Source organism: Neolamprologus brichardi, chromosome 11 (genome assembly GCF_056152115.1).
Source record: "Neolamprologus brichardi isolate AB-2024 chromosome 11, ASM5615211v1, whole genome shotgun sequence".
NCBI classification, from domain to species: Eukaryota; Metazoa; Chordata; class Actinopteri; order Cichliformes; family Cichlidae; genus Neolamprologus; species Neolamprologus brichardi.
The window spans coordinates 27,094,847-27,110,000 of record NC_142114.1 but is presented as its reverse complement, the minus strand read 5'-3'; the positions used below and the strand labels follow the sequence as shown (position 1 = coordinate 27,110,000).

Sequence of the window (15,154 nt, the reverse complement as noted above, 5' to 3'; positions counted from 1 at the left end):
CTCGGGATTTACACTCGGTTCGACAAGGATATGTGAAGAATGAAGGGACCCTGCAGCGAAACGGAGAGCCCAACCTCTGGCTGAGTGCCTGTTTACAAAGTCTGACCACCTGTGAAGGTAACGTGCTAACGTGGCTAACGCTAGCATCACCGCACGTAGCCCCGTTATTTTAAGGTCACCTTAGCTTATGAAAGTTTTACGTCGCAGCAGTACAAGCTAGCTACGTGTTTTGTAAGCTGCTGTGCTCTTCACAAATAAAGCTGGAAGCAGCTCAAACTATTAGAACCAGCACTGAGGCCTGTTACATTTATACAGTGTTAGAGCAACAGCTGCAGCCTATAGCCTTTAAACTAGCGATTAAAATGCTGACAGTAAACTCGTCAGTCCAGATGTTACCACATTACTTTGTGATACTTGTGAGTTAAAACAACTGAGACAGGCTGATTAAAATAACAGCTTTCAGTTCTCTCATTCAGCATATAAAGACTGGAGATCACACTACTGATTTCAGCTCATTTAATATGTGAGTGCACAGATTCATTCTCAACTGGACATAAACGATGATCAAAGGTTGTATATATGATGAAGTCATCAAACCCCAGCCTGTAACACAGTGCGCTGAATCTTAGCTTTGAATGTCCAGTATATTCTAATCAGTGCAATCTAAGCATTCACTGAACCTACAGTATCTACACCTGTGTGGTAAATGTGTGGTAAAGATACAGATAATGAAATTTAATTATTAATACAATATACGTCATGAGAAACGAAAGCTGAAATTGATTCAGTTTAGTACTTTTCTCTGTATGCTCTGTGATCATAAAGGCCTTAAATTCTGTGATATATACTGTAAATGATTTTCACAGAGGTCTTAAAGTACTTAAATCACTGCTGATAGTCTGGTTGTTTATATTTTCACATTTTTGTGTCTGTAGGGCTGTTTGATGACAATTTGGACTCCTCTGGGAGATGAGGACACACCCACACCTGTTCCATACTGCAGCCAATGATGGTGTTACGGCTCTGAGTCAGCTTTGGGCCATCAGACGCACACACTGGAAAACCAGCACCTGGACTTCATGCAGGAGAGACGGCCTCAGTGATTTAGGTTCATAAGCAAGTTCAAACATTTCTGGCCTATTATCACTTAGATTTCTTAATCTTAAAAGTGAATGCATTTAAAGCAGGAACTGCACACCTAGCCATCAGAAGTGTGGCAGCATGAGTACTGTAAAGTTTTGTAGGGTCCTTGTTAAAAATTCCACAAGCACCACACCACATTTGTCATATAAAGTTCCATTTTTTACAGTACAATGTTGAAATTATAAACTATATATTCTAGTTGTCCACTTGTCAGTAATTTTTGAGTAAATGGATGTCATTGATAAATCAGTGTTGATTCACCTGCAAATGTTTTTAACAAACTTTGTTTTTTGTAGAATTCCTCAGCAGCTGTGGAGAGATGCATTTGAATATCTTCTGGTTCCACTTCTCCTTACCTGGAAGCTGAGCATTGCTCATTTCTGACAAGGACATACACCTCAGTGCTTATCATGGGTGTTACATCCTTCGTGCAGCAATTCCAGAGAAAACAAGAGAGCAACGACCACTCATTAAGACCAGCCAGAAATCTGTCCCTTTCTGGCAGCTGTGGAAACTTCCAATAAGAAAGTTTGCAATCTTAGAACAATGCTGGATCATGTGTGATGTGTCATATCAGGATATTACATTTTGACTTAATTCTGCTCAATGTGTTTTGATCGTTGATCCAGTATTTCAGCTTTGTGTTGTGCTGCAAGTTTAAAACCCATTGTCCTCATGAGCACAGCATCTAACAACTCTCCTTGAAAAAGTCGATTGACTTTAACTGGACACAATGGTTTCCAGTGGGAGATATTTTCATCACTTATCCGTGACACTGGAGAAGTCACCTGAGTGAGTGATAAAACAATTTTCCATGGAAAATCCAGAGGGACTAAACTTTGTTGTTTCTTTGGGCTCTATTTCAGCTCTAGCAGCATCTCTCAGAAGAAAACTGTTTTCCCAATAATCAGATGAAAAAATTGAACCAGGTGGTATTCTCTGGAGTTTAAGACCAAGACTGAACTCAAACAGTGAATTGACATTAGACTGGAATTCATAAGATGATTAGAAATACTGCTGAAGCTGAATGATTCATTCGTATATGATTTTTTTTTCTCCAATTCACCAGGTCTGTATAGTTCAGTATGACTGTGGTACATGATACAAAAGAATAAATACAGAAGAATAAAAACTTTGTGAATAACTTTACTCTTCTTAAAAATAACTAATAAAACAAGTAAAAGTACAAATGTGTACAAGTTAGAGACTTCCTCACTAAGATTTTAATTGTGTGTTAAAGAGAAAGAGATTAGGAGGTAAAATAGACGATGCAGAGTCCATCATCACTGAGGCCGTCTCTCCTGCATGAAGTCCAGGTGCTGGTTTTCCAGTGTGTGCGTCTGATGGCCCAAAGCTGACTCAGAGCCGTAACACCATCATTGGCTGCAGTATGGAACAGGTGTGGGTGTGTCCTCATCTCCCAGAGGAGTCCAAATTGTCATCAAACAGCCCTACAGACACAAAAATGTGAAAATATAAACAACCAGACTATCAGCAGTGATTTAAGTACTTTAAGACCTCTGTGAAAATCATTTACAGTATATATCACAGAATTTAAGGCCTTTATGATCACAGAGCATACAGAGAAAAGTACTAAACTGAATCAATTTCAGCTTTCGTTTCTCATGACGTATATTGTATTAATAATTAAATTTCATTATCTGTATCTTTACCACACATTTACCACACAGGTGTAGATACTGTAGGTTCAGTGAATGCTTAGATTGCACTGATTAGAATATACTGGACATTCAAAGCTAAGATTCAGCGCACTGTGTTACAGGCTGGGGTTTGATGACTTCATCATATATACAACCTTTGATCATCGTTTATGTCCAGTTGAGAATGAATCTGTGCACTCACATATTAAATGAGCTGAAATCAGTAGTGTGATCTCCAGTCTTTATATGCTGAATGAGAGAACTGAAAGCTGTTATTTTAATCAGCCTGTCTCAGTTGTTTTAACTCACAAGTATCACAAAGTAATGTGGTAACATCTGGACTGACAAGTTTACTGTCAGCATTTTAATCGCTAGTTTAAAGGCTGTAGGCTGCAGCCGTTGCTCTAACACTGTATAAATGTAACAGGCCTCAGTGCTGGTTCTAATAGTTTGAGCTGCTTCCAGCTTTATTTGTGAAGAGCACAGCAGCTTACAAAACACGTAGCTAGCTCGTACAGCTGCGACGTAAAACTTTCATAAGCTAAGATGACCTTAAAATAACGGGGCTACGTGTGGTGATGCTAGCGTTAGCCACGTTAGCACGTTACCTTCACAGGTGGTCAGACTTTGTAAACAGGCACTCAGCCAGAGGTTGGGCTCTCCGTTTCGCTGCAGGGTCCCTTCATTCTTCACATATCCTTGTCGAACCGAGTGTAAATCCCGAGGCTGAACGGCCTTTGTACAAGCACACAGGCTTCTTAGCAGGGCGAAGCTATGAGCTAGAAACATCCAGGCTGGCAGACAGCCTGTGTCTGACCAACCAATCAGAGAGCTCCTTACATCCCACGGTGTGGCTCATTTGAATAGCAGCAGGATTTTTAAAATGAAGTTGTTAATCCAACTGCTAATCCACATGTTAATCCCTGAGCGAACAGGAAAGGGAAATGGATTTTGAAATGCAGTTTATTAAAGAGCAATTCAAAAAAGGTTTTTGAAATGAAGTTTATTAAAGTGCAATTCGAAAAAGGTTTTTGAAATGAAGTTTATTAAAGTGCAATTCGAAAAAGATTTTTGAAATGAAGTTTATTAAAGTGCAATTCGAAAAAGGTTTTTGAAATGCAGTTTATTAAAGTGCAATTCGAAAAAGGTTTTTGAAATGAAGTTTATTAAAGTGCAATTCGAAAAAGGTTTTTGAAATGCAGTTTATTAAAGTGCAATTCGAAAAAGATTTTTGAAATGAAGTTTATTAAAGTGCAATTCAAAAAAGGTTTTTGAAATGAAGTTTATTAAAGTGCAATTCGAAAAAGGTTTTTGAAATGAAGACTTAAAAAGCATTTTAAAAATCAGTTTATTAAATTGGAATTCAAAAATGAATTTACAAATGCAGATTTTATTCTACAATTCATTAATTAAGCACAGGATTTTTTATTTCGATGCGCGTGGCTCTTGTGGTCCTCCATAAGTTAATGCTGAAAGTACAAACATCACTAGTGTCACATAACTTTGCCGACGTGTGGCCAACAGCAATGTTTTAATGTTCTTCATTATTAAACATTCGCACATGAATAAGTGACGTCATATTCAGTACTTACTTTTGACAGTTCACTTTTCGGCCGCTCCCTTCTGCCGTATTTTGCGGCAAAATTATCCACACCCACCGCCGCGCTATGAATTGTGGGATATATGGGACCACGAAGCGTACACCGGACCACGCTTGATATTTGGGGAAATCGACGGCGCATTTGGAGTATGCATTTGAAGTACACTTCGAATTGGGACAGCCGTCGTCGCGTGGCGGTGACGTAACCGCACTTAAAATGCGTACTTCAAGCGTGCAGACCCTGAAATGGGACACAGCGTATTTCTCTTCCCTTACTGCCCTCCACAAACAGATGTCCCCAGAGGTTCAACAACCTGTAAACTGAGGTCTGTGTAGATTGTGCAAAGAATGTCGCACAAACATGGAAATACAAAGGAAATACATGGAAATACATTTTTAAAATAAAATTTCCAGGGTTTGTTGAAAAACGAACCTTTTTGGAAATACTTTTGAGTCTTTACGCATCATAGCATTTTATCATTTATCATATGTAGCAAGTTCAAATTACAGATTTGAATATTTGCACTATAACAAAGTCCAATTTTTGTTGCTTATCAAGTTTTTCTCCTTTTTTTTTTTTTTTTCCTCCAAATTCTACTTCCTCTCAGTACTGCAGTGTCATTTTATCATTTTCAAACCATTTTATTTTGGAAAATCTAATTGTACAAGCTAGCCAGGCTAACTCAACTAAACAACTTAAAGAGACACCAAACCATTGTGACTGTTACAAGTGCCACAGGATTTTATCTTGTTTTAGTTGTTTTGAGTATGAGTATGACCTGGTTATGGCGTTCCATGTGTCCTGCTTGCTAACATCTTCCACCCTACTGTTATCTGCTGAATTACCTCAAGGGCATTTTTGCACAGTCTGCAACTGGGATCTTGTGTGTGGTTGTGGTAGTCCTCAGCAGTGTTGGGCAAGTTACTTTGAAAAAGTAATTAATTATAGTTACTAGTTACTTCTTCAAAAAAGTAACTGAGTTAGTAACTGAGTTACAATATTCTAAAGTAATTAATTACTTGAAAAGTAGCTATTGCGTTACTTTAAAAAAAACGTTTAACCCTCTGGGGTCCAGGGTATAATTGGCCATTTTTAACTACTTTTGATTTTCCCTCCCCTTGTTTGGTATCATTCTTTTTGGCACAACTTCACGTGTCTGAATTTAGTTATGTTTTCATTTTGACATACTGTATTAACACAACTGATCTAAAATCACAAACATGTTTAATGAATCATATTTCATAACTGTAAATAAAAATATAAATTGTCAATTTTAAAATCATGTGCACAAGTTTTGCAAACAAAGTTATTTGCATCCATTTACCTTTTACCCTTTTTAAAATAACCATTTCAAACTATTTACAGAACAATCAGCTGTTCTGCATTCAATAAGATGCCACACAAATTATTTGTGCCACTCCAAAAAAATAATTTCTGTCCACTGTAAAGGAGAACATCACAGCCTGATACCTGCAGGTCTGACAGCAGCAGGTGTATCACTCCTTTTTCTACTTGGAGACAGCAGTCACCTAATTGTTCTGACGCACAACACAAAACTATCCACAACAATACACACTAACTACACAAGACAACACATTAACTACACACTCCAAACACGCTAAATCTCTCACATCTGAAATCTCTCTCTCTCTCTCTCTCTCGCCATCACTCCTAAAACTTCCTGTTTTTTTTTTTCTCTCATGAGCAGAGAGTGCTTGCTAGCGCTGTCCTTAGACAGTAAACACGGTAAAAACGCCACATATATATTGTTTATCATGACTCTGGTTTTACGTGGCTTATCAACACAATTTAAAAACTGGTATATATCACCTTCTTGCTTTGTCTTTAAGTGGTCATTTAATTGGCCTACCACAACTACTTTATTCTTCCTCAGTCAAACAGCAGCACTCATGCGATTGTTTTGCCCCTTAGCTCCAGGTGTTGTGCTAGACAGTGATCGTGATTACTGTCCGTGGGAGCGCGCGCAGCTGCTTAAAGCTGTAGCGTCCAGATTACTTACATAGTCAGCTACAACTGATATAAGATGCGGTAAGCTGAACACAGCTTCAACCTTCTGTTTGTTGAAAAATAGTAACGAACCGCATTTTCTTGTTAGTAATTGTAACGGCGTTGTAACAATAGGAATAGTAATTAGTTAGATTAATTAGTTAGATTACTCGTTACTGAAAAAAGTAACGCCGTTACTTGTAATGCAGTTATTCCCATCACTGGTCCTCAGCACCTATCAATCTTGTCCTTAGATTGATAGGTGTGTGATAGGCCTTCTTACATTTGAGGACTTTTATGACAGATCATGTAGGACTAGTGAGAAGCGGGGGAACTCCCATTTGTGTCATTTTTCAAGCATTCCCCCATTTATGGTTATATTGACAATCCAAATTGTGATCTCGAGATAGCATCTCTTCAAATGGGAGCTGATCTTCTTGTTGACAAGCTCTTTGATGTTCTTTGTCAGGCTAGCACACAATCTACAGAAGACAAACCCAAGAGACTTATTTGTTAATAGGGACGCAAGTAAAGCAGAGAAAACGCTGGACAAGCAGAGTTCTCTTGGACTAGCTTCTCTTCTCATGGGAGCTCTTGCTAGAAGACATTTTTGACTTGAGAGTGCACAGGTGGAATTGATGTTTTTTCAAACCCATTATAGGACTAGATTGTTAGATTGACTAGGATGTGGTGGAGAAATTCCACAGGGTCTTTTTGAATGATGGAGTCTGTGCAAAAAAATGCACGTAGCGTGCGATTAACGGGTGTGTGGTCATTCCAGGTAAAAGCCAGAGTAGAGAAGGAGACTGCTCACTCCCCGTCGGGGAATCGAACCCCGGTCTTCCGCATGACAGGCGGAGATACTGTCCACTATACTAACGAGGACCTGCAAGGCACTGTCGGGGACACGTCAAGGTGGGATTCGCAGATGGTATGACACACAAATTGTCGTCGGCCATGTAAAAATCCCCATCACTTTACCAGGAACTACAGTTTTATGGGTGTTTGACAGAGAACTTTTTTCTGCTTGCAGGAGGGTTCCATGGTGTAACGGTTAGCACTCTGGACTTTGAATCCAGTGATCTGAGTTCAAGTCTCAGTAGAGCCTCATTTGGCTTTTTTGCCCTTTGCTCCGCAGTTGCATTAGCATTAGCACACGCTAGCATGAGAGTCTAATTACTTATAGAACAAGTTAGTGGCCCAGTCAATTCCACTCCTCTTCTGTTGGCTGATCCCATCTGCGCGTGGTCTTCATGCCGCACCCATCCTCGCTCATGCTCTTGTACTGCACTTTCCACTTCAGCGTCCTGCTGTATCTTTCATTGGCCACCTTGACTCAAGGCAACAATTCCCCTTGTACTCTTCTCACTTCTAACTCTGTTGCCACCACTGAAGGCCCCGAGCTTCTGGTTGACAAGCTCTTTGATGTCCTTTGCTTGGCTAGCACACAACCGATAGAAGACAAAACTAGGAGTCTTATTTCTCAATAGGGACGCAAGTAAAACAGAGAAAATGCTGGACAAGCAGAGTTGTCTAAACAGTGAACATCAATTCCCTTGTGACCAAAGAAGCAAAAGATCCATGTTTCCGCCCGGTTTCGGACCGGGGACCTTTCGCGTGTGAGGCGAATGTGATAACCACTACACTACGGAAACTGTGAGCGATGGCTCGCTTGGCTTTGGAATGTGTCTTAATCAGTAATCTGACCAATCTGACAAATCTGATGGCATGTTACTATCATGCCCTTGAACGGAAGGAACCATGGAGAAGAGACAGACGCTCGCTAGCAAGGAATCTGAACTATAGTCTCGATGTTAGGCTCACTTAAACTTTTGACATTTAGGAGTTCTCTGAAGCAAGCGCAGCTCGACATATGCTGGCCTAAGAACCCCAGAACCTCGAGCAGCAGAACTGTTGCCTAAAGAGGCCATGCGTTTGATCGCGTTGTGCATTGGCTGAAAATAGGCCCAAGTCCTGTGCAGGCCAGCTAGAGCCACTCATTTCCAAGAGCTTAGTCTGTGCCTGCATCTTCAGTGAATATGGTGACTGGAGACATGTTGATTTGTGTGAAATTTCCTGAAATTTGGGCTATAGACAACTTTTTAGCAACATGAGCATCCAAAGGTTACAAGCGTCAGAGCCCTGTACAAGATTTGAGTACTTTCTCTCCTCTGTGTCCCAAACAGCAGTACAACCCCATAAGATAAAGCAATGCCAGCAGGCAGACACTTTTGTATCGGGAAACAAAGAAGCATGTTTCCGCCTGGTTTCGGACCAGGGACCTTTCGCGTGTTAGGCGAACGTGATAACCACTACACTACGGAAACGGAGCGTGCATGCCCTCTCGTCATTAGAGGGGCATTTCGATGCCTTCTTACATTTGAGGACTTTTATGACAGATCATGTAGGACTAGTGAGAAGCGGGGGAACTCCCATTTGTGTCATTTTTCAAGCATTCCCCCATTTATGGTTATATTGACAATCCAAATTGTGATCTCGAGATAGCATCTCTTCAAATGGGAGCTGATCTTCTTGTTGACAAGCTCTTTGATGTTCTTTGTCAGGCTAGCACACAACCTACAGAAGACAAACCCAAGAGACTTATTTGTTAATAGGGACGCAAGTAAAGCAGAGAAAACGCTGGACAAGCAGAGTTCTCTTGGACTAGCTTCTCTTCTCATGGGAGCTCTTGCTAGAAGACATTTTTGACTTGAGAGTGCACAGGTGGAATTGATGTTTTTTCAAACCCATTATAGGACTAGATTGTTAGATTGACTAGGATGTGGTGGAGAAATTCCACAGGGTCTTTTTGAATGATGGACTCTGTGCAAAAAAATGCACGTAGCGTGCGATTAACGGGTGTGTGGTCATTCCAGGTAAAAGCCAGAGTAGAGAAGGAGACTGCTCACTCCCCGTCGGTGAATCGAACCCCGGTCTTCCGCGTGACAGGCGGAGATACTGTCCACTATACTAACGAGGACCTGCAAGGCACTGACGGGGACACGTCAAGGTGGGATTCGCAGCAGGTATGACACACAAATTGTCGTCGGCCATGTAAAAATCCCCATCACTTTACCAGGAACTACAGTTTTATGGGTGTTTGACAGAGAACTTTTTTCTGCTTGCAGGAGGGTTCCATGGTGTAACGGTTAGCACTCTGGACTTTGAATCCAGTGATCTGAGTTCAAGTCTCAGTGGAGGCTCATTTGGCTTTTTTGCCCTTTGCTCCGCAGTTGCATTAGCATTAGCACACGCTAGCATGAGAGTCTAATTACTTATAGAACAAGTTAGTGGCCCAGTCAAATCCACTCCTCTTCTGTTGGCTGATCCCATCTGCGCGTGGTCTTCATGCCGCACCCAACCTCGCTCATGCTCTTGTACTGCACTTTCCACTTCAGCGTCCTGCTGTATCTTTCATTGGCCACCTTGACTCAAGGCAACAATTCCCCTTGTACTCTTCTCACTTCTAACTCTGTTGCCACCACTGAAGGCCCCGAGCTTCTGGTTGACAAGCTCTTTGATGTCCTTTGCTTGGCTAGCACACAACCGATAGAAGACAAAACTAGGAGTCTTATTTCTCAATAGGGACGCAAGTAAAACAGAGAAAATGCTGGACAAGCAGAGTTGTCTAAACAGTGAACATCAATTCCCTTGTGACCAAAGAAGCAAAAGACCCATGTTTCCGCCCGGTTTCGGACCGGGGACCTTTCGCGTGTGAGGCGAATGTGATAACCACTACACTACGGAAACTGTGAGCGATGGCTCGCTTGGCTTTGGAATGTGTCTTAATCAGTAATCTGACCAATCTGACAAATCTGATGGCATGTTACTATCATGCCCTTGAACGGAAGGAACCATGGAGAAGAGACAGACGCTCGCTAGCAAGGAATCTGAACTATAGTCTCGATGTTAGGCTCACTTAAACTTTTGACATTTAGGAGTTCTCTGAAGCAAGCGCAGCTCGACATATGCTGGCCTAAGAACACCAGAACCTTGAGCAGCAGAACTGTTGCCTAAAGAGGCCATGCGTTTGATCGCGTTGTGCATTGGCTGAAAATAGGCCCAAGTCCTGTGCAGGCCAGCTAGAGCCACTCATTTCCAAGAGCTTAGTCTGTGCCTGCATCTTCAGTGAATATGGTGACTGGAGACATGTTGATTTGTGTGAAATTTCCTGAAATTTGGGCTATAGACAACTTTTTAGCAACATGAGCATCCAAAGGTTACAAGCGTCAGAGCCCTGTACAAGATTTGAGTACTTTCTCTCCTCTGTGTCCCAAACAGCAGTACAACCCCATAAGATAAAGCAATGCCAGCAGGCAGACACTTTTGTATCTGGAAACAAAGAAGCATGTTTCCGCCTGGTTTCGGACCAGGGACCTTTCGCGTGTTAGGCAAACGTGATAACCACTACACTACGGAAACGGAGCGTGCATGCCCTCTCGTCATTAGAGAGGCATTTCGATGCCTTCTTACATTTGAGGACTTTTATGACAGATCATGTAGGACTAGTGAGAAGCGGGGGAACTCCCATTTGTGTCATTTTTCAAGCATTCCCCCATTTATGGTTATATTGACAATCCAAATTGTGATCTCGAGATAGCATCTCTTCAAATGGGAGCTGATCTTCTTGTTGACAAGCTCTTTGATGTTCTTTGTCAGGCTAGCACACAACCTACAGAAGACAAACCCAAGAGACTTATTTGTTAATAGGGACGCAAGTAAAGCAGAGAAAACGCTGGACAAGCAGAGTTCTCTTGGACTAGCTTCTCTTCTCATGGGAGCTCTTGCTAGAAGACATTTTTGACTTGAGAGTGCACAGGTGGAATTGATGTTTTTTCAAACCCATTATAGGACTAGATTGTTAGATTGACTAGGATGTGGTGGAGAAATTCCACAGGGTCTTTTTGAATGATGGAGTCTGTGCAAAAAAATGCACGTAGCGTGCGATTAACGGGTGTGTGGTCATTCCAGGTAAAAGCCAGAGTAGAGAAGGAGACTGCTCACTCCCCGTCGGGGAATCGAACCCCGGTCTTCCGCGTGACAGGCGGAGATACTGTCCACTATACTAACGAGGACCTGCAAGGCACTGACGGGGACACGTCAAGGTGGGATTCGCAGCAGGTATGACACACAAATTGTCGTCGGCCATGTAAAAATCCCCATCACTTTACCAGGAACTACAGTTTTATGGGTGTTTGACAGAGAACTTTTTTCTGCTTGCAGGAGGGTTCCATGGTGTAACGGTTAGCACTCTGGACTTTGAATCCAGTGATCTGAGTTCAAGTCTCAGTGGAGGCTCATTTGGCTTTTTTGCCCTTTGCTCCGCAGTTGCATTAGCATTAGCACACGCTAGCATGAGAGTCTAATTACTTATAGAACAAGTTAGTGGCCCAGTCAAATCCACTCCTCTTCTGTTGGCTGATCCCATCTGCGCGTGGTCTTCATGCCGCACCCAACCTCGCTCATGCTCTTGTACTGCACTTTCCACTTCAGCGTCCTGCTGTATCTTTCATTGGCCACCTTGACTCAAGGCAACAATTCCCCTTGTACTCTTCTCACTTCTAACTCTGTTGCCACCACTGAAGGCCCCGAGCTTCTGGTTGACAAGCTCTTTGATGTCCTTTGCTTGGCTAGCACACAACCGATAGAAGACAAAACTAGGAGTCTTATTTCTCAATAGGGACGCAAGTAAAACAGAGAAAATGCTGGACAAGCAGAGTTGTCTAAACAGTGAACATCAATTCCCTTGTGACCAAAGAAGCAAAAGACCCATGTTTCCGCCCGGTTTCGGACCGGGGACCTTTCGCGTGTGAGGCGAATGTGATAACCACTACACTACGGAAACTGTGAGCGATGGCTCGCTTGGCTTTGGAATGTGTCTTAATCAGTAATCTGACCAATCTGACAAATCTGATGGCATGTTACTATCATGCCCTTGAACGGAAGGAACCATGGAGAAGAGACAGACGCTCGCTAGCAAGGAATCTGAACTATAGTCTCGATGTTAGGCTCACTTAAACTTTTGACATTTAGGAGTTCTCTGAAGCAAGCGCAGCTCGACATATGCTGGCCTAAGAACCCCAGAACCTCGAGCAGCAGAACTGTTGCCTAAAGAGGCCATGCGTTTGATCGCGTTGTGCATTGGCTGAAAATAGGCCCAAGTCCTGTGCAGGCCAGCTAGAGCCACTCATTTCCAAGAGCTTAGTCTGTGCCTGCATCTTCAGTGAATATGGTGACTGGAGACATGTTGATTTGTGTGAAATTTCCTGAAATTTGGGCTATAGACAACTTTTTAGCAACATGAGCATCCAAAGGTTACAAGCGTCAGAGCCCTGTACAAGATTTGAGTACTTTCTCTCCTCTGTGTCCCAAACAGCAGTACAACCCCATAAGATAAAGCAATGCCAGCAGGCAGACACTTTTGTATCGGGAAACAAAGAAGCATGTTTCCGCCTGGTTTCGGACCAGGGACCTTTCGCGTGTTAGGCGAACGTGATAACCACTACACTACGGAAACGGAGCGTGCATGCCCTCTCGTCATTAGAGGGGCATTTCGATGCCTTCTTACATTTGAGGACTTTTATGACAGATCATGTAGGACTAGTGAGAAGCGGGGGAACTCCCATTTGTGTCATTTTTCAAGCATTCCCCCATTTATGGTTATATTGACAATCCAAATTGTGATCTCGAGATAGCATCTCTTCAAATGGGAGCTGATCTTCTTGTTGACAAGCTCTTTGATGTTCTTTGTCAGGCTAGCACACAATCTACAGAAGACAAACCCAAGAGACTTATTTGTTAATAGGGACGCAAGTAAAGCAGAGAAAACGCTGGACAAGCAGAGTTCTCTTGGACTAGCTTCTCTTCTCATGGGAGCTCTTGCTAGAAGACATTTTTGACTTGAGAGTGCATAGGTGGAATTGATGTTTTTTCAAACCCATTATAGGACTAGATTGTTAGATTGACTAGGATGTGGTGGAGAAATTCCACAGGGTCTTTTTGAATGATGGAGTCTGTGCAAAAAAATGCACGTAGCGTGCGATTAACGGGTGTGTGGTCATTCCAGGTAAAAGCCAGAGTAGAGAAGGAGACTGCTCACTCCCCGTCGGGGAATCGAACCCCGGTCTTCCGCGTGACAGGCGGAGATACTGTCCACTATACTAACGAGGACCTGCAAGGCACTGTCGGGGACACGTCAAGGTGGGATTCGCAGCAGGTATGACACACAAATTGTCGTCGGCCATGTAAAAATCCCCATCACTTTACCAGGAACTACAGTTTTATGGGTGTTTGACAGAGAACTTTTTTCTGCTTGCAGGAGGGTTCCATGGTGTAACGGTTAGCACTCTGGACTTTGAATCCAGTGATCTGAGTTCAAGTCTCAGTGGAGCCTCATTTGGCTTTTTTGCCCTTTGCTCCGCAGTTGAATTAGCATTAGCACACGCTAGCATGAGAGTCTAATTACTTATAGAACAAGTTAGTGGCCCAGTCAATTCCACTCCTCTTCTGTTGGCTGATCCCATCTGCGCGTGGTCTTCATGCCGCACCCAACCTCGCTCATGCTCTTGTACTGCACTTTCCACTTCAGCGTCCTGCTGTATCTTTCATTGGCCACCTTGACTCAAGGCAACAATTCCCCTTGTACTCTTCTCACTTCTAACTCTGTTGCCACCACTGAAGGCCCCGAGCTTCTGGTTGACAAGCTCTTTGAAGTCCTTTGCTTGGCTAGCACACAACCGATAGAAGACAAAACTAGGAGTCTTATTTCTCAATAGGGACGCAAGTAAAACAGAGAAAATGCTGGACAAGCAGAGTTGTCTAAACAGTGAACATCAATTCCCTTGTGACCAAAGAAGCAAAAGACCCATGTTTCCGCCCGGTTTCGGACCGGGGACCTTTCACGTGTGAGGCGAATGTGATAACCACTACACTACAGAAACGGTGAGCGATGGCTCGCTTGGCTTTGGAATGTGTCTTAATCAGTAATCTGACCAATCTGACAAATCTGATGGCATGTTACTATCATGCCCTTGAACGGAAGGAACCATGGAGAAGAGACAGACGCTCGCTAGCAAGGAATCTGAACTATAGTCTCGATGTTAGGCTCACTTAAACTTTTGACATTTAGGAGTTCTCTGAAGCAAGCGCAGCTCGACATATGCTGGCCTAAGAACCCCAGAACCTCGAGCAGCAGAACTGTTGCCTAAAGAGGCCATGCGTTTGATCGCGTTGTGCATTGGCTGAAAATAGGCCCAAGTCCTGTGCAGGCCAGCTAGAGCCACTCATTTCCAAGAGCTTAGTCTGTGCCTGCATCTTCAGTGAATATGGTGACTGGAGACATGTTGATTTGTGTGAAATTTCCTGAAATTTGGGCTATAGACAACTTTTTAGCAACATGAGCATCCAAAGGTTACAAGCGTCAGAGCCCTGTACAAGATTTGAGTACTTTCTCTCCTCTGTGTCCCAAACAGCAGTACAACCCCATAAGATAAAGCAATGCCTGCAGGCAGACACTTTTGTATCGGGAAACAAAGAAGCATGTTTCCGCCTGGTTTCGGACCAGGGACCTTTCGCGTGTTAGGCGAACGTGATAACCACTACACTACGGAAACGTGCATGCCCTCTCGTCATTAGAGGGGCATTTCGATGCCTTCTCACATTTCAGGACTTTTATGACAGATCATGTAGGACTAGTGAGAAGCGGGGGAACTCCCATTTGTGTCATTTTTCAAGCATTCCCCC

General features: G+C 42.8%; 1 long non-coding RNA gene and 16 other non-coding genes across 17 annotated transcripts; 4 read left to right on the top strand and 13 right to left on the bottom strand.

Moving 5' to 3' along the window:
• Positions 1 to 2,273: 2,273 nt before the first annotated feature.
• On the bottom strand, positions 2,274 to 3,520 carry LOC148100694 (uncharacterized). Its single transcript, XR_015719789.1, has 2 exons — positions 3,413 to 3,520; positions 2,274 to 2,594 (listed from the first exon to the last, which is right to left on the bottom strand). It is a non-coding gene; the product is annotated as an uncharacterized LOC148100694 (long non-coding RNA).
• Positions 3,521 to 7,225: 3,705 nt separating this feature from the next.
• trnad-guc (transfer RNA aspartic acid (anticodon GUC)) lies at positions 7,226 to 7,297 on the bottom strand. The gene has a single exon. It is a non-coding gene; the product is annotated as a tRNA-Asp (tRNA).
• Positions 7,298 to 7,448: 151 nt separating this feature from the next.
• trnaq-uug (transfer RNA glutamine (anticodon UUG)) lies at positions 7,449 to 7,520 on the top strand. The gene has a single exon. It is a non-coding gene; the product is annotated as a tRNA-Gln (tRNA).
• A 474-nt stretch (positions 7,521 to 7,994) lies between these two features.
• On the bottom strand, positions 7,995 to 8,067 carry trnav-cac (transfer RNA valine (anticodon CAC)). The gene has a single exon. It is a non-coding gene; the product is annotated as a tRNA-Val (tRNA).
• A 599-nt stretch (positions 8,068 to 8,666) lies between these two features.
• On the bottom strand, positions 8,667 to 8,739 carry trnav-aac (transfer RNA valine (anticodon AAC)). The gene has a single exon. It is a non-coding gene; the product is annotated as a tRNA-Val (tRNA).
• Positions 8,740 to 9,320: 581 nt separating this feature from the next.
• trnad-guc (transfer RNA aspartic acid (anticodon GUC)) lies at positions 9,321 to 9,392 on the bottom strand. Its single transcript has one exon. It is a non-coding gene; the product is annotated as a tRNA-Asp (tRNA).
• Positions 9,393 to 9,543: 151 nt separating this feature from the next.
• On the top strand, positions 9,544 to 9,615 carry trnaq-uug (transfer RNA glutamine (anticodon UUG)). Its single transcript has one exon. It is a non-coding gene; the product is annotated as a tRNA-Gln (tRNA).
• Positions 9,616 to 10,089: 474 nt separating this feature from the next.
• Positions 10,090 to 10,162, bottom strand: trnav-cac (transfer RNA valine (anticodon CAC)). Its single transcript has one exon. It is a non-coding gene; the product is annotated as a tRNA-Val (tRNA).
• Positions 10,163 to 10,761: 599 nt separating this feature from the next.
• Positions 10,762 to 10,834, bottom strand: trnav-aac (transfer RNA valine (anticodon AAC)). Its single transcript has one exon. It is a non-coding gene; the product is annotated as a tRNA-Val (tRNA).
• Positions 10,835 to 11,415: 581 nt separating this feature from the next.
• Positions 11,416 to 11,487, bottom strand: trnad-guc (transfer RNA aspartic acid (anticodon GUC)). Its single transcript has one exon. It is a non-coding gene; the product is annotated as a tRNA-Asp (tRNA).
• Positions 11,488 to 11,638: 151 nt separating this feature from the next.
• Positions 11,639 to 11,710, top strand: trnaq-uug (transfer RNA glutamine (anticodon UUG)). Its single transcript has one exon. It is a non-coding gene; the product is annotated as a tRNA-Gln (tRNA).
• Positions 11,711 to 12,184: 474 nt separating this feature from the next.
• On the bottom strand, positions 12,185 to 12,257 carry trnav-cac (transfer RNA valine (anticodon CAC)). The gene has a single exon. It is a non-coding gene; the product is annotated as a tRNA-Val (tRNA).
• Positions 12,258 to 12,856: 599 nt separating this feature from the next.
• On the bottom strand, positions 12,857 to 12,929 carry trnav-aac (transfer RNA valine (anticodon AAC)). Its single transcript has one exon. It is a non-coding gene; the product is annotated as a tRNA-Val (tRNA).
• A 581-nt stretch (positions 12,930 to 13,510) lies between these two features.
• trnad-guc (transfer RNA aspartic acid (anticodon GUC)) lies at positions 13,511 to 13,582 on the bottom strand. Its single transcript has one exon. It is a non-coding gene; the product is annotated as a tRNA-Asp (tRNA).
• A 151-nt stretch (positions 13,583 to 13,733) lies between these two features.
• On the top strand, positions 13,734 to 13,805 carry trnaq-uug (transfer RNA glutamine (anticodon UUG)). The gene has a single exon. It is a non-coding gene; the product is annotated as a tRNA-Gln (tRNA).
• A 474-nt stretch (positions 13,806 to 14,279) lies between these two features.
• trnav-cac (transfer RNA valine (anticodon CAC)) lies at positions 14,280 to 14,352 on the bottom strand. The gene has a single exon. It is a non-coding gene; the product is annotated as a tRNA-Val (tRNA).
• Positions 14,353 to 14,951: 599 nt separating this feature from the next.
• Positions 14,952 to 15,024, bottom strand: trnav-aac (transfer RNA valine (anticodon AAC)). Its single transcript has one exon. It is a non-coding gene; the product is annotated as a tRNA-Val (tRNA).
• Positions 15,025 to 15,154: the final 130 nt, after the last annotated feature.